This window comes from Lontra canadensis, unplaced genomic scaffold (assembly GCF_010015895.1).
Source record: "Lontra canadensis isolate GAN:19392208 unplaced genomic scaffold, GSC_riverotter_1.0 scaffold84, whole genome shotgun sequence".
In the NCBI taxonomy this organism is placed as follows: domain Eukaryota; kingdom Metazoa; phylum Chordata; class Mammalia; order Carnivora; family Mustelidae; genus Lontra; species Lontra canadensis.
In genome coordinates, this window is record NW_022631078.1 from 6,050,593 (window position 1) to 6,066,012 (window position 15,420).

General features: G+C 48.6%; 1 protein-coding gene across 1 annotated transcript in view; it reads left to right on the top strand.

The window, feature by feature from the left end:
- Positions 1–403: 403 nt before the first annotated feature.
- Positions 404–15,420, top strand: part of A4GALT (alpha 1,4-galactosyltransferase (P blood group)) — a 28,035-nt gene continuing 13,018 nt past the window's right edge. Inside the window, exon 1 of the mRNA XM_032882843.1 lies at positions 404–446. The gene's annotated coding sequence lies outside the window, so the exon portion shown is untranslated. The remainder of the gene's footprint in view (positions 447–15,420) is intronic.

Consider the following 15,420-nt stretch of genomic DNA (forward strand, 5'->3'; position numbering starts at 1 on the left):
AACACAGGCATGCGGGCCAAGCGTTTAGCACCAGTCACAGTTGGGGCGTGGGATGGGGACGTTCATGAATATATTCTAGGCGGTGACATCAGGCCCGGGTCCCAACACTGACAACTGCCCCTTCTCAGCCACATGACCTTCAAGTGACTTAAGCGGCCGAGCCTCAGTTTTCTCATCTGTTAAATGGGGAAATCCGACTTTAAGCCCGCACAGTCGGCGACAGGGAGGCCCGGGGAGCGCTCCGTACCTGTGGACGGTGGTCCAGCCCCGGCGCGGGGAGCCGCGGGGACCCAGCGGGGCGGGCGGGCGGGGCGGCGCTGACCACGCCCGGGCCGGAGGGGCGGCGCTCTCGCCGCCGGACTCCGGGCACTGCCTCCTCCCGCCGGCGCGCCGCCCGCCGGCCCGCGAGGCCCGCTCGTCCGCCGCCGCCGCCGCGGGAGCCGGAGGTACCGAGGACCGCGCGCAGGGGCCGGCGGGCGGGGGCTCCGGGGTGCGGCCCTGGGGACGCCCGGGGCGCGGGTGGGAAGGGGCGCCGCGAGAAGGCGGGGGCGAGAGTGGGCTGCGAAGGCGGCGTGGAGGGCTCGGCCGCCGCCCGGGCCACCTGTTCCGGAGGGACATCTGCGTGCGCGCCGACTGGGCGCGGCGGTCCCCGGCCAACTGCGCCCCGAAGTTGAGCGCGGCGGCCGGACCCGGAGCCCGGCCCGCGAGGGGAGGAGCGGCCCCGCCCGGGCCCGGGTCCCGCGTGGGCGGAGAGGGGCCGCGGGGGCGGGAGGGCCCGGGCCAAGCCGGGTGCGGAGGCGCGCGGCGCGCTCCGGGGCGCGGAATCGTCTCGGGAGGCCTGGCCCCGGAGGGGGTGCGGCTGGGAGAGCGCCGGGGAGCGGCCGGCTGGAGGGGGGCGGGAGGCGTCGGCCCCGGGCCAGGAGGGGATGCCGAGGCTTCGGAAGTGCCGGGGCGGGGGCAGGGCCCTGCAGGTGGAGGGAAGGGCCCGGGTCGGAGCACCCCTTCTCTGGGATCCCGACCCGCCAACTACCCCTCCTTCCGGCTCGCTTCGCTCCCTCCCTCTGGTCCAGATGGGAAGCCCGGAGTGGGAGTGGGGACGGCTTGGGAGAGGCTCCCGCAGGAGTCTCTGCGTCCACTGCCCTTCGCTGCTGGGGGGCGGGGGAGCTTGCCTCCGTTTCCTCATCTGACACCCTGCAATGGAAGTTCCACCACCTGGACAGACTCAGCTGAGCCTCTGGCTCTGAGAGGGTTAAAAGCCACCCCCCCACCCCCGCATCCACCCTTCCCTCAGGAGGACACCCTTTCCGCCTCCCGTGCCCCTGAGATGCTGAGTGATTGCCTGCTCCTCGCTGGCGGGGGTTGGCAGAAGCAGGACCCAGGCTGGCCAGGACTGTACCCTCCATACCTAGGTCTTCTCTGGGTGTTCCTACTCAGAGATCCCCTAGGCGGGACTCCCCAGGCAGCCCAAATACAAAAGAAAGGGAGAGGCAAGATGGAATCCTGTTCCTCTTCCTCCCAAACTTGTTCCTAGTGCCTGGGGCACCTGTCTGCTAGGACAGCACGGTATTAGAGGACGGACTCCCAAATAGAAATTCTGAAATATGTCTCCTTTCCTTATACCGATGGAAGCCCTTCTAGCTGTCTAGGTTAAAGGTCCCAACTGGGATAGGAGGCAGAGTAAGGAGGGGGCTGCCGGGGACATTTGGGGCAGGACTGGCACAGGAGAAAGGGAACTTGAAATGTGGAAACAGCTCTTTCCTCCCCCACCTCCGCCCTCCCCACCGGCTGCTGCCCCTCCCGGCTCTCCCTCCAGGCAGGTGGAGTGTAGGGCTCCACCAGCCACCTAGTCACCGAGCTCTGCACCCGCACCGCTTTCCCTCCGGAATGCACTTCCTCCCACCCGTTGGACCTCCTAGGTGAGCTCACAAGTCCTGCTAAATGCCCTATGTTTTCATTGTTCCACTCCTCTCCAAACTGGAAACTTCTGGATGAAAGGAACCGTACCTGAAACCCCAGTGCCCAGCCCAGTGCATAGTTAGTGCTCCCTAAATGGAACTTGAATAAATTACCTGTAGGAAGTAAGGGGAAGATACCCTGTTTGCACCCCTGGAGAATCCTGTTGTGAAATTCACCATGTTTGCCAAACTTTTATAAAAATACTTTTTAACATATTTGAATATATCTTGTCTGTAGAAATTTTTTCAAATTCCTTGCCTCTCTCAAACCTTTTTTCACTGTTTACTTGGGTTACATTGTGTTAGTTAATGGATCGCGTTTGAAATTTAGGCGCTTTGGGATAATGTTACATTGAACTTGTGCACGTGTCCATTGCCCGATTTTTCCTGGAAAGAGCATCCCCTAGTCGTCCCTGCATTTGAGCCTCTAGAAGGGCCCTACCTGGAGTCAGCTGGCTCTCCAGAGGGCCTGTACCATTTCACGCTTCCTCAGGCTGTGAGCGTGCATTTCTTGTTATTTGCTAGAAATGAAATTACCGAGTGAAAGAGTAAGAGCGTCTAGGATCTTTGTGTGGCTCCACCCACCCCTCCCCACCCCTTTTCATGGAGCTATAACTGACAAGCAGCACCAGGTAGGCTGAAGGTGGACAGTGTGATCTGACATATACGCACCTTGTGAAATGACAATATCTGAGTTTCTGATTCATTGGTTTGAGCTCATCAGCGAGGTAATTGCCCTTTGTCTGGTCTCTTGGTGGCAAAGACCTCCTAGATTATCATTTGGCTTTTTTTTTTTTTTTTTTTTTTTGCTCCGGCTGCTGGTGTGTGTTTTGGAAGAGCACATTTTTTATTTCTACTTTACTTCATCTGTGTGGGTGCTTTTCGATCAAGGAGACTTGGCTGCATTTATGAGCTGATGGGAAGAAGCCAGAAGTCGGCGTGGCTGAGTCCCGGTGGAGAGGCTCGTCTCCTGGATTGAGGTCCCAGAAGATGCAGGAGCTGGGGGTGTCCGGCATTGGTCGAGGGAACTTCTAAGCAAAAGGGAAAATGGCCAGGCTGACACCTTATGAATTGGCTTTGATCTTCATGTAGAGGGAGGTGGAAAAGTTCAGTGGAGAGAAAAGGTTCTGGTCCTCAGGCTCCCAGATCCCAGTGCTGTTTGCCAGCCTCATCCCCTGGGGTCCTCCCTGCTTCCCTGGGAGGTAGCAGGTGTTACCACCTCCCCCCACCCCTCCCCAATGGGCAGACTCACCAGAAAGGGAAAGTGCCTTGTTCGGCACTTTCAGTCAGCTGCAGAGTAGCCAGGATGCATCCAGAGTTGGCTCTCCAGGCATTAACCGTGTGCCCCTGAGAATCGCTCTCCTCTTGGCACGTCCGTTTCTAGTAGATATCAGGAAACTGCGCCCATCTTAGTGAGTGAGAGTCCCTTCCTCTCCCGTCTGTCTCTGTTTGTTTTCCCTCTGGACAGACTTCAGTGGCTCCAGAAGCTTCTAGTGGAAGCCGAGTTGGCCACAGGACGGGAAGAGCCCTTTCCTTCTGCCTGGTGCCTACCCACCGTGCCCTGTGCCCACACTCTCTGGTGGGAACACACTGCACATTCTGGAAGTCAGACCTGTGAAGTCTGACTTGGCCAACGGGGAACCTGAGAGTGAAGCAGGAGAAGTGGTCTTCACGTTCCCCCAGCAGACTTGATTTGAAAGAGCAGAATCCCTCATCCCAGATGAAGATACAGAGCCAAGAAAGGTCCCTGCCCCTGCCCATTATCCGGTGGTCTGAGGTCTTCATTTGTACCTTCCTACAGGGTCTCCAGAGCAGCCTCCTGAGGTGGGGGGTCAGCCAGCCGTGGATTGAGCCCTTACCAGGTGCCAGACACTTTGTTATTTAATCCTCTCTGCAGGGGCTCTGAGGTGGCACAGTCCATTTAGTGTCTGCCTTCCCTCATCTCAGGTCATGATCCCTCCGTCTAGTCTGCTTCTCCCTCTCCCTCTGCCTGCCTTTCCCCCCTTGTGCCCTCTCTCAAAATAAATAAATAAAATCTTAAAAAACAACAACAGGGGCACCTGGGTGGCTCAGTGGGTTAAAGCCTCTGCCTTCAGCTCAGGTCATGATCCCAGGGTCCTGGGATCGAGCCCTGCATCGGTCTCTCTGCTCAGTGGGGAGCCTGCTTCCTCCTCTCTCTCTCTCTCTGCCTGCCTCTCTGCCTACTTGTGATCTGTCAAATAAATAAATAAAAATCTTAGAAAAAATAAAAATAAAAAACAACAACAACAACAAAAAAAACAATGCTCTGCCATCCTGTGCTATTCGACCCATTTTACAGATGAGGAAACTGAGGCTCGGGGTTAAACGCTTTTCCTTTATGGTGGTGAGTTTGAGCTTCCAGCACCAGAGCAGTCCCAGGTGAACTTGGCTGGGCCATAGGCAGACTCCTTCCTCCTGGCAAGGGGCGTTGGAATCCCAGCTGTGCCTTGGTTCCCCCAACTCTTAAACCGTAGTTGATAACATGAGCACCTGCCTCACAGGGCTGTCGGGAGCATTAAATGAGTCACTCCAGGAAAACCGCTCTGACCAGTGTTTGCACACAGTAAGCCCTCAGGAAATGTATACTGTTGTTACTATTAACCATGGAGCTCCAGGCCTGATGGGGAGGGAGCCTTCCAGAAATGTCAGCTCAGGCAGCTCCCCACTCCCCACGGGAAGGTGAGTGAGTCCTGACACTGGAGAGAATATGGACTTTTAATTTTTTTTTAAGCTTACTTATTAGAGAAAGAGTGTATGTGTGTGAGTGTGTGTGTGTGTGTGTGTGTGTGTGTGTGCATGAGGTAGGGGGAGGAGCAGAGGGAAAGGGAGAAATGGGGGCTCGATCCCAGGACCCTGAGACCTTGACCTGAGCCAAAGTCGCATGCTTAACCCACTGAGCCACCCAGGTGCCCAGAGATCGTGGAGTTTTCAAAACCTTTCTGGAGACAAGATAGTGATCTGTATATACAGCTTTAAATGATGTTTCCTGTGACCCAGGAGGCTCATTTCTAGGTACCAGTCCTAGAGAAGTAATTAAGGATGTGCTCAAAGACTGAGTGCGGAGATACTCACCACCGTGTTGTCCATAAAAGCAGAGAGATGGAAACCACGTTTCTAGGAGTCAGGACAGGAAATAGGCAAAGTGAAGGATGGATCCGCCATGGGAGATACTCTGTACCCCTGCAAGATTGGGGTACAGAGCTGTGTTTGTGGACCTGACATGGGGGCGTAGCGTACACTTCCAAGCAGGCTTATCCCCGTACAGTCTATGCTTCACCGCAAGTACACAGCCTGATGAGTTTTAGGAAATGTGTACAGTTGTACCTCTATCTAGTTTTAAAACAGAGGGGCCCTGAATGTTTTTAAATGAAAAATAAAGCAAGGTGTAGAAGAGTACGTCCGATAGGACCTCCCTCTGTGTGCACATGGCTCTGGGTAGACTCAGCTCCGTGTCTGTGACAGTGCCAAGTGCCCGGTCCCCCGCCACATGGAAGCATGGAGAAGGGATGGAGAAGAATCTTTGTCACGTGCTTTTGCCTTGGGTCTTAAGTGGCCTTACACCGTCTTCAGGGTGGGGTAAAGCAGGGGTATTGACTACGGGGTATTGACTGGACGTACAGGCCAGATGGGGACAGTACGCGAAGGCATGAAGCCACAACTGTCATCACCTGCCCCCCATGCAGCCGGGAACAGGATTTTGGTGGACCCAGTAGCAAATGGCAGCTCCTCGTACCTGTTCTGGTTAGGAGGCTGCTGAGACGGGATGGGGGGATGTCTTGGGAAATGGGAAGCATGTGCTACAGAAATGTGGAATTCCTAGAGCCTGGTGGAAACCCATGGAGTTGATTTTCCTTTCACATTTTTAGCATCATGTTCAGGGGCACCTGGAGTATCAGCATGGTTTTCCTTCATACCTCGGTCCTCACACATTGATGGTGCCTTCCCTCGGTTACTGTCATTTACAGCCTCAGGAGAGTGGGCGATGTGTGGCTCAGTGCCTACGTTTCTCAGCTCCCAGTATCCTCCACGGCCAAATGCACCCTGGCCGTTCCTGGTGGGACTCACCCAGGGCCCTGAGGGTCTGCCCGTGGTCCAGGCTGTGGACTAGGCCTGGGATTTGGGGTTCAGGGCTGCTCACATGCCCACTTGTTTGGAAGGTAGCCATGAGTGCCAGTACGTGCAGTGGGGACCCAGGCCACGGCCCACAGTGGGAGGTGTGCTGAAATCCAGGCAGCTTCCTGGAGGTGGTGTGCTCCACTCACCTAGGTCAGGAGAGATTCAGGGAGGAAGGACCGTCAGAGGACTCAGAGCAGACATCCCTAGGTGCAAATCCTGCCTCCCAGGCTTATTAGCCCTTCTGCGGTGGGAAGTTTGCCTCTCCTCTCTGTACCTTCATTTTCCAGCATGTGAAAGGGGGCCATACTGGTAGGCATGATGACGTAAGAGAGTGATCAGTGCTTGGCAGGATGCCTGACATGTGGTGCCTTCTTGGCAAGCGGCAGCTCTTCCAATGTATAATGGTTGAGAGGTTGCAGGGCCAGGGAGGATGGAGGGATGTTTTAAGGGAAAGGAAAGAGCATATTGCAGAAATCTGGAATTCCCAGAGGCCGATGGCTTGAGCAATCTGGCAGAGGTCAGCCTGACTGGTTTGGAGGTGGTGGGCCTGGCGGGGGGGGCGGTGCAGGGGCTGCAGGGGAAGTGCCCGCGAGGACTGGAGACCTGCTTGGAGCAGAGGCAGGAAGCCAGGGAAGAGGCTGGGGTGGTGGGTCCCGAAGCAGAGGACAGAGTCCTGAGCTGGGCTGTGGTCATGGGGCTGACGTGGGAAGGAGAGACGTGTCAGAAAAGTGTTCCGAGAGGGGCTTTCCCCCTGTTTACCAGGGGAAGAATTTCTCCTCCACCCCCTCTTCCTCTGGACTGTTGCAAGAACCTCATAACTGCTTTCTTGTTGCCACACATTCTCTGTGGTTTAGTCTCAAAAAACAGCCAGATCCCGAAGAACTGTTTAAGACATATGGCACACTATAGCCCTTTCCTCCTCAGAAGCTCCCAAGGGCAGCCCTCCCAATCAGAGAGACAAATTCTTCCAGTGGCCCTCAAGCCCACTATGACCTGGTCTCGTTATCTCTGTGACTTGCTCTCCTGGTGCCTTCTCCCTCCCATTTTACTTAACTCTGCTATTCCAACACCTTAGGCACACATGCCCCAGGGCCTTTGCACTCACCAATTTCCCTCCTGGGACACACTTCCCCCAGATAGCCCTAAGGCTCGTCCCCTCACCTCCTTCCCAGCTCTTGGCACAAATGTCAGCTTTTCAGCTTTTCGGAGAGGCCATCTTCACCCGTCTGTGCGAAGGGTAGGCCTCCCAGTCCACGCTCCCTGCTGCATTTTTCCACATAGCACATGTCATCCACCTGATGTATTTCTTTACTTGTTAATTTTCTCCCACTGGAATTTCAGCTCCAGGAAGTAAAAGACAATTGGCTTTGTTCACTGCTGTCTGTTTCCAGATGGTGGAGTGGGGCATGGCCCATAATAGGTGTTCAGGCATTTGTTGGATGAAGGATTAGGGGACTGTGTGTGATGCCAGGGGCTTGATGGGTTTCTTTCCAAGAAGACTTTTGTAATCAGGTTGAGCCCGAACTCTCTTATCTGTGAATTGTCATCCTTTTGGTCTTGTTATCTGCCTGTGCTCTTGGCCTGGCACCAAGGGGCAGGTGACCCTGAAATACACTGCTTAGAGAGGTCAGTGAGGGCCACTTCTGCTGGAATGAACAGAACTGGTACCGGAGACACCAGCTTTGGAAGGTCTTTCTAGAAGTGTCCTTGGAGATTGTCTTTCCCAGCAATTTATTTTACAGATGAAGAAGTTGAGGCTCAGAACTGGCAAGAGAGTGGTCAGACTCCCAAGATCACAGAGCAACTGTGTACAAGATAGAAAGCAGTCCCTTGCTCAGGCAATACACCGTTAGCGAAGGCGGTTAAGACTAAGCAGACCCAGTGCGGTCAGTGTGTCTGTGCGTGTGCTGTGCGGGCAGGGTTGACGCTCTTCTTTTGCTGCCAATTATTTGTAATCTTTCATACAGTAAAAAAAAGGAAAAAGTGAAGCAACCCGGGAGCTTTCTTCCAAACAGTGAGCTCAGGACTCTTAACTCGGGCTGGAATTTACAAATGCCTTTTCCGTGGGCATTTCATTTGCCAGGCATGATCTTATCTGATGAAGAGTTTTCCCCTGCTCCTTGTGCCTCTGTGACCGCTGGGCATAGAAGATGACCAGCACAGAAAGCTCATCCATTCCCAACCATCCTGGCCCTGCAGACGTCCCAGTAAAGCGTGTGTGTGTGCACGTGCCAAGACGCAAATGTGAGGGAGTCAGGATTCATGGTGGGTTATGCTGCCAGGACTGAGCACAGAGCTGGGGGGGGTGGGTGGGGGATGACTTCACCCTGCTCCTGAGAAGCCAACCCCAGGCAGCCTGATCCCCAGTCCGCCCTCCAGTGCAGAGCTGGAGTAACCCTGGAGGGACGGATGGCCTCCGGGAAAGAGGAGAGGTCAGCGCCTGATAATCCTGGGTGCAAATCCTATCTCCTGTGCTTACTAGCCTTGCCCCTTTGTAAAAGTCACCTTTCCTCTCTTGAGACCAGGAAAGACTCAGGTATTTAAATATGAAAATTCAGGGGCTCCTGAGTGGCTCAGTGGGTTAAAGCCTCTGCCTTCGGCTCAGGCTCAGGTCATGATCCCAGGGTCCTGGGATCAAGCCTGAATCTGGCTCTCCTGCTCAGCGGGAACCTGCTTGCTTCTCTCTCTGCCTGCCTCTCTGCCTACTTGTCATCACTGTCTGCCAAATAAATAAATAAAATCTTAAAAAAAAAAGTATGTGACCTTATTTTGTACCCTCAGATGGTGAGGCAGGACATGTCAGTTACACTTTCTTTCTTTTTTTTTTTTTAAAGATTTTATTTATTTATTTGACAGACAGAGATCACAAGTAGGCAGAGAAGCAGGCAGAGAGAGAGGAGGAAGCAGTCTCCCCGCAGAGCAGAGAGCCCGATGTGGGGCTCGATCCCAGGACCCTGGGATCATGACCTGAGCCGAAGGCAGAGGCTTTAACCCACTGAGCCACCCAGGCGCCCCTCAGTTACACTTTCGAACAGGCATCCGCACCGTTTGCAAATGGCATTCACCGAGGTTAGTTACCCTGTCTGATCCTGGCTTTGTGGGCAGTTTAGGGATCATTGACTATTTGTTCAGAAATTATACTTTGGGCCCCTACTATGTCCGAGGGCCTGTACTGGCCAAAGTAAATGCAACAATAAGTAAAAACAGCCTTCCTCCCTGCCCTCTGGAAGCCGACATTTACATCGAATCAGTGTACACTTGTGTATTTAATCAGTCCCTTCAAAAAAGACCTTGGGTTGTTTTCAGCCATTGGCGATTGAAAATCTCTGACCTCTGGGAATGCGCTTATCTACAGATAAATTCACACTGTTACACGGAGAGAGGCTAAGCATTTGTGTAATTTTGAGAGATGATGTTTACTTGTCCTCGGCCTCTGGAGTTCGTACCATTTGGCAAGCCTACGAGCCTTGGGCGAGGTGCCTGTCCCCTCACAGCTTGGCCAGAAGAATGTGTTGTCCAAGTTTTGGATTTTGCCCATCTGACAGGTGAGAGATGCTGTACCAAGTGTTTTGATTTGCCTTTCTCTTACTTAAGAAAGATCCTCACTCTTGCTTACATATTAAGGGGCATGTTTTACATGTGTATGTACGGACTTTGGCCCCTTTTCTTTTGTGTCCCTGGTTGTCTTCTCCTTGATTCCTGGGAGCTCTTTAGAGGTTCGGAAAGATAGGACTTTGGGATCTGAGGGGCACAAAACTTACCCCAACTTGTCACTTCCATTTTGACTCCACTGATGGGAATTTGGGGGATGACATGGAGCAATTGGGGTTTTTCAAGGAGTCATATGTATTCATCTTTTCTTTTATGGCTTCTGGATGGATTTCGTACGTAATTAACAAAACTTTCCCAACTCTGAGGTTATAAAAGAATTTGCCCATGTTGTTTTGGTTCTGAATGTTTATGGGGTCTGTTATTTTACATTTGGACTTGATCCTGGAGCGTGTTCTGAGATGTGAACACAACCTCTACTCCCGTTTCCCAACACCTTAGAAGACCTAGTTTACTTTACTAACTGGAAATCCTGCCGTGGTTGGACATCCGGGGACTTGACCATGGTTGTGATAGCTTTTGTTTCTTTGCCCTGTTTGTTCAGATGCTAAGAGTGCATTGTTTTTGTTTTCTGGTTTTTGTGTTTTCTAAAGACTGCCTTGCTTCAAGTATGGAAACTTCACAGCATGTTTTAATATCTAAAGAACTTCCAGTCCTTCCTCATTTTTCCTTCCCTGTCAGAGTTTTCCTAGACGTCTTTGCTTGTTTATATTGGCACATGAACTTCAGGATCAACCTGTCAAATTCCAGAATCACATAGGTATTTTTGCTTTTGTTTCCTTTGTGGGAGAAGACATAATCGAGAAATAGGTTTCTACAGCTGAGGTCAAAGAAAGGACTGTCTGTTCTCTTTTCTAGAAATTTTATGGTTCCATGTCTCACAGCTCAGTCTTTAATCCCTTTGAGTTTATTTTTGTGGATGGTGTAAGAAAGTGGTCCAGTTTCATTCTTTTGCTTTTAGCTGGCCAGGTTTCCCAACATGATTTCCTGAAGAGACAGACTTTTCCCCATTGCATATTCTTGCCTCCTTTGTTGGAGATTAATTGACCATGAAAGCATGGGTTTGTTTCTGGACTGCTCTGTTTCACTGATTTATGTGCCTGTTTTTGCACCAGTTTCCATACTATTTTGATGACAACAGCTTTGTTGTATTTCTTGAAATCTGGGATTGTGATCCCGCCATCTTTGTTCTTCTTTCCCAAGATTGCTTTGGGTGTTCAGGGTCTTGGTGGTTCCATACACATTTTAGTAATATCTGTTCTACTTCTGTGAAAAATGCTACTGGTATTTTGATAAGAATTGCATTAAATCTGTAAGTTGCTTTGAGTAGTGTGGACATTGTAACAGTATTGGTTCTTCCAATCCATGAACATGGACTCTCCTTCCATTTGTGTGTGTCCTCTTTCATTTTTTTAATCAATATTTTATAGTCTCCAGAGTACCAGTCTTTCACCTCCTTGGTTAAGTTTACTCCTAGGTATTTTATTCCTTTTGGTGTAGTCGTTAACAAGATCGTTTTAATTTCTCTTTCTGCTACTACATTATTAGTGTGTAGAAACACAACAGATTTCTGTATATTAATTTCTGTATATCCTGTGACTTTACTGAATTGATTTATTAGTTAGAGTCATTTTTTGGTGGAGTCTTTAGGGTTTTCTATATATAGTATCATTTCATCTGCAAATAGAGTTTTGCTTCATTTCTTACCTATGCAGATGCCTTTTCTTTTCCTCGTCTGATTGCTGTGGCTAGGACTTCCAGTGCTGTGTTGAACGAAAGTGGTGAGAGTGACGTCCTTATCTTGTTCCTGATTGTAGAAGAAAAGCTGTCATTTCTTCCCTATTGAGTGTGATGTCAGCTGTGGGTTTTTCATAATGGATTTTATTATGTTGAGGTATATTCCCTCTAAATCTGTTTTGTTGACAGTTTTTATCACGAATGGATGTTGTACTTTGTCAAATGCTTTTTCTACATCTATTGAGATGATCATATGGTTTTTATCCTTTCTCTTGTTAATATATCATGTTGATTGATTTGTGAATATTGAGCCACCCTTGCATCCGGGGAATAAATCCCACTTGATGGTGGTGAATTACTTTTTTCCTCACCCCACCCCCCACATTGATTCTTAAAAATATGTTGTTGGATTTAGTTTGCTAATATTTTGCTGAGAATTATTGCATCTATGTTCATCACACACATGTTGTGGTGTCTTTATCTGGTTTTGGTATCAGGGTAATGGCCTCATAAAATGAATTTGGAAGCTTTCCTTCTTCTATTTTTTGGAACAGTTTTAGAAGGATAGGTATTGGGTTGCCTAGGTGGCTCAGTCAGTTAGGCGTCTACCTTCGGCTCTGGTCATGATCCTGGAGTCCTGGGATGGAGCCCTGCATCAGGCTCCCTGCTCAGCAGGGGTCTGCTTCTCTCTCTCCCTCTGTGCTCACACTCTCTCTTTCAAGTAAATAAATTTTTTTAAATCTTAAAAAAAGAAGAAGAAGAAGAAATATAGGTATTTACTCTTCTTTAAATATTTGGTAGAGTTTGCCTGTGAAGCTATCTGGTCCTGGAGTTTTGTTTTGGGGGGGCTTTTTGCTTACTAATTCAGTTTCATTACTAGTAATCAGTCTTTGCAATTTTTCTATTTTTCCTGATTCAGTTTTGGAAGGTTGTATGTTTCTAGGAATGTGTCCACTTTTTCTAGGTTGTCCGATTTGTTGGTGTATAATTTTCCATAGCATTCTCATAAAATCCTTTGTATTTCGGGAGTGTCAATCAATTATTTCTCCTCCTTCATTTCTGATTTTATTTATTTGAGTCCTTTCTCTTTTTTTCTTGATGAATCTAGCTAAAGGTTTATCAATTTTGTTTTCGATTTTTATGAATGCTTCATTGCTCTTAAAAAGAAAGTCTAGGATAGAGTTTGATGTAGTATAGAAACTTACTCATTATTTTATCTACATCTTCTGAATTCTTATTTATATTTGATCTACTTATTTCTTGGGCTAAGAGAAGGGGATTAAAATCTCTTATTAGTGTGTTTCAATCTATTTATCCTAGCATTTTGTACTTTCTAATTCCTGGAAATCACTGCAGTGTTACTTGGTACATTGTAAATTATACTTTTACATTCTATATGGCCCTTCTTGGGCTCATTTAGTGATGGTTGGCTTGAATTCTCAGTCTCGTTTCAAGATCATGGCCTCAGCTTTGTTTTTGTTCGTATTTGTCTTTCTACCTTTGCTCTTTCTTTTACTTTCAACTGTTCAGAATCCCTCTGATGTATATCTCAATCTCTCAGATACAGGATAGAGTTGGACTTTTTGCTTGGGATCTCAATCAAAAATCTTTCTTTTCATAAAGATAAGTGAGTTAAGCCTGTTTACATATATTGATATCGCAGGTTTCTCATTTCAATGTCATATTGTGTGTACGTATGCAGATATGTCTTCATCCATGTAGAAGGGCTATATTCTTTACTCTTTCACTGTGTTTAAAAAAAAAAGTCCCCCTGATATCTGGGAAAGCTTGTGTTTTTGTTATAGTGGCTACCTTTATATTTACACCTTTATATACTACTTAGTTTCTTCTTTCTGTAGACAGTATTGTTTCTCTTCTAGGAACAATAAACTTGTTTCCTCTTTTTGTTTCCCTTGCCCTTGTCACTGTACCATTTCAACTGACACTGTACTGAGTGATGAAGGTGTATCTTCTTTCCGTTCTAACGCTCCCAGCAGTTCCTGGTCAGGTGACACTCATGACAGTTGTCATTGCCACGAAAACCTGAAGAAGTGTCAGCAATTAGGGAGAACATTCTGGACACAACAGTGAAGCACTTTTGAGAAATGCCACATCGCCCACATGTGATGGGTACAGGAGATGATCCTGTGTGGGAAAACCCCATGATCGAGAGTCACGTGCTCTTCCAACTGAGCCAACCAGGCGCCCCTTGGTCAGGTGATTGTAAAATCTGACAAAACCATTTTTTCAAGATCAAAATTCTGCGTGATAAGAAAGCAGACTGACATTGTTTAATGGGCAGCATTTTCAGTTTTTTAAGTGGGCACATAACAATGCGTCTTATTAGATGCGGTAAAATCGGCAGTGTTATCCTCTTGTTGCCGCCTTTGTACTTTAAATGTGCTTAAACTTTTACTGTTGGATTTTTTTAGCTCTTACTGCTCGAGATTAAAGATGAGGTAACCACAAAGCACATTCCACTTTCAACCTCCTTTCCCCCTTGCCTGCCAAGTTTGGGGTAGTTGTATCATTTCCATATTGTCTGGGTAGATAATATTTTCATTCTATCTGTCCTCTTTATTCCTCCCTTTCTTGGGAGGGAGAGGGTGCCGCAGTTAAATACATTCAGTCCTCTTACTACAGTTCTTCCAAGCACCAGCTTGGTTGGCTGAAGTTGATTCTTTGGTTTTCCTCAGAGGAGCAATCTTGCCTAAGTCCTTATACTTTGAAACTCTTGGCGTATAATCTTTACATGCATTTATTTTTTTAAAAAGATTGTATGTATTCATTTGAGAGAGAGAGAGAACGAGAGGGACAGAGGGACCGATTAAGAGGGAGAAGCAGACTTCCCAAACCCAATGTAGGGCTCGATCCCAGCACCCTGGGATCGAGACCTGAGCTGAAGGCAGACACTTAGCCGACTGAGCCACCCGGGTGTCCTGTAATCTTTATATTTAAAGAACACTGTGGCTCTAGGTTAATCTTGGCTCAAGCTTCCCTTCTCTGAGGACCCTGTAGGTGTTGTTCCATGGTCTTCTGTCTTTAAGTACTGCTGCAGAGAAATCAGATGCCAGCCAGATTCTCTGTCCTTTGTCTGTGCCTTGAGCTCTGTATGTAGCTCCCCAGAGATTTACCTTTGTACCTTTAAAGCCCAGTGATTTTACTGTCCTGTGTCTTGGGATTTACTGTTCTGGGTCACTGTTCTCTAGCACATGGTGTGCCCTTTCAGTTGGGTGTGTGAAATTAGGCCTTCCCCTATTTCTGGAAGGTTTTCCTGAATTATAATTCTAGCAATTTATTCTATCTGTTTATTTCTCCTTTGGGAGGTCGGTTGTACATGTGTTGGATCTCCTCTGCAGTCTGTTTCATCTTGTTTTGGTTCTTTGATCTCTTTGATTATTTCTGCTGAATTTTGTGACTTTTTCTCACTTTAATCTTCGTAGCTCTTCCTGTACTTTGTCTGGAATCTGTTCTCCTGGGTATTTCTTACCATCGAGTCTTTGTTTCTGAAATAGTCTTATATTTTCCTTCTAATTTGTTTCTGAGGTCTGTTAGTTCTCACATCACATAGTGTCTCATTTCTTGCTGTCACTTTGACCATTTCTTCTCCAGCTCTTGTATTTCTGCTTTTTGGTCTGCCTGCATAGCTGGGACTACTTTTATTTATCTATATATATATTTTTAGGGACACCTGGGTGGCTCAGTGGGTTAAAGCCTCTGCCTTCGGCTCAGGTCATGATCCCAGGGTCCTGGGATGGAGCCTGGCATCGCATTGGGCTCTCTGCTCAGCAGGGAGCCTACTTCCCTTCCTCTCTCTCTGCCTGATTCTCTGCCTACTTGTGATCTCTCTCTGTCAAATAAATAAAATCTTTTTTTTTAAGATTTTTGTTTTTATTTATTTGACAGAGATCACAAGTAGGCAGAGATTCAGGCAGAGAGAGAGAGAGGAAGGGAAGTAGGCTCCCTGCTGAGCAGAGAGCCC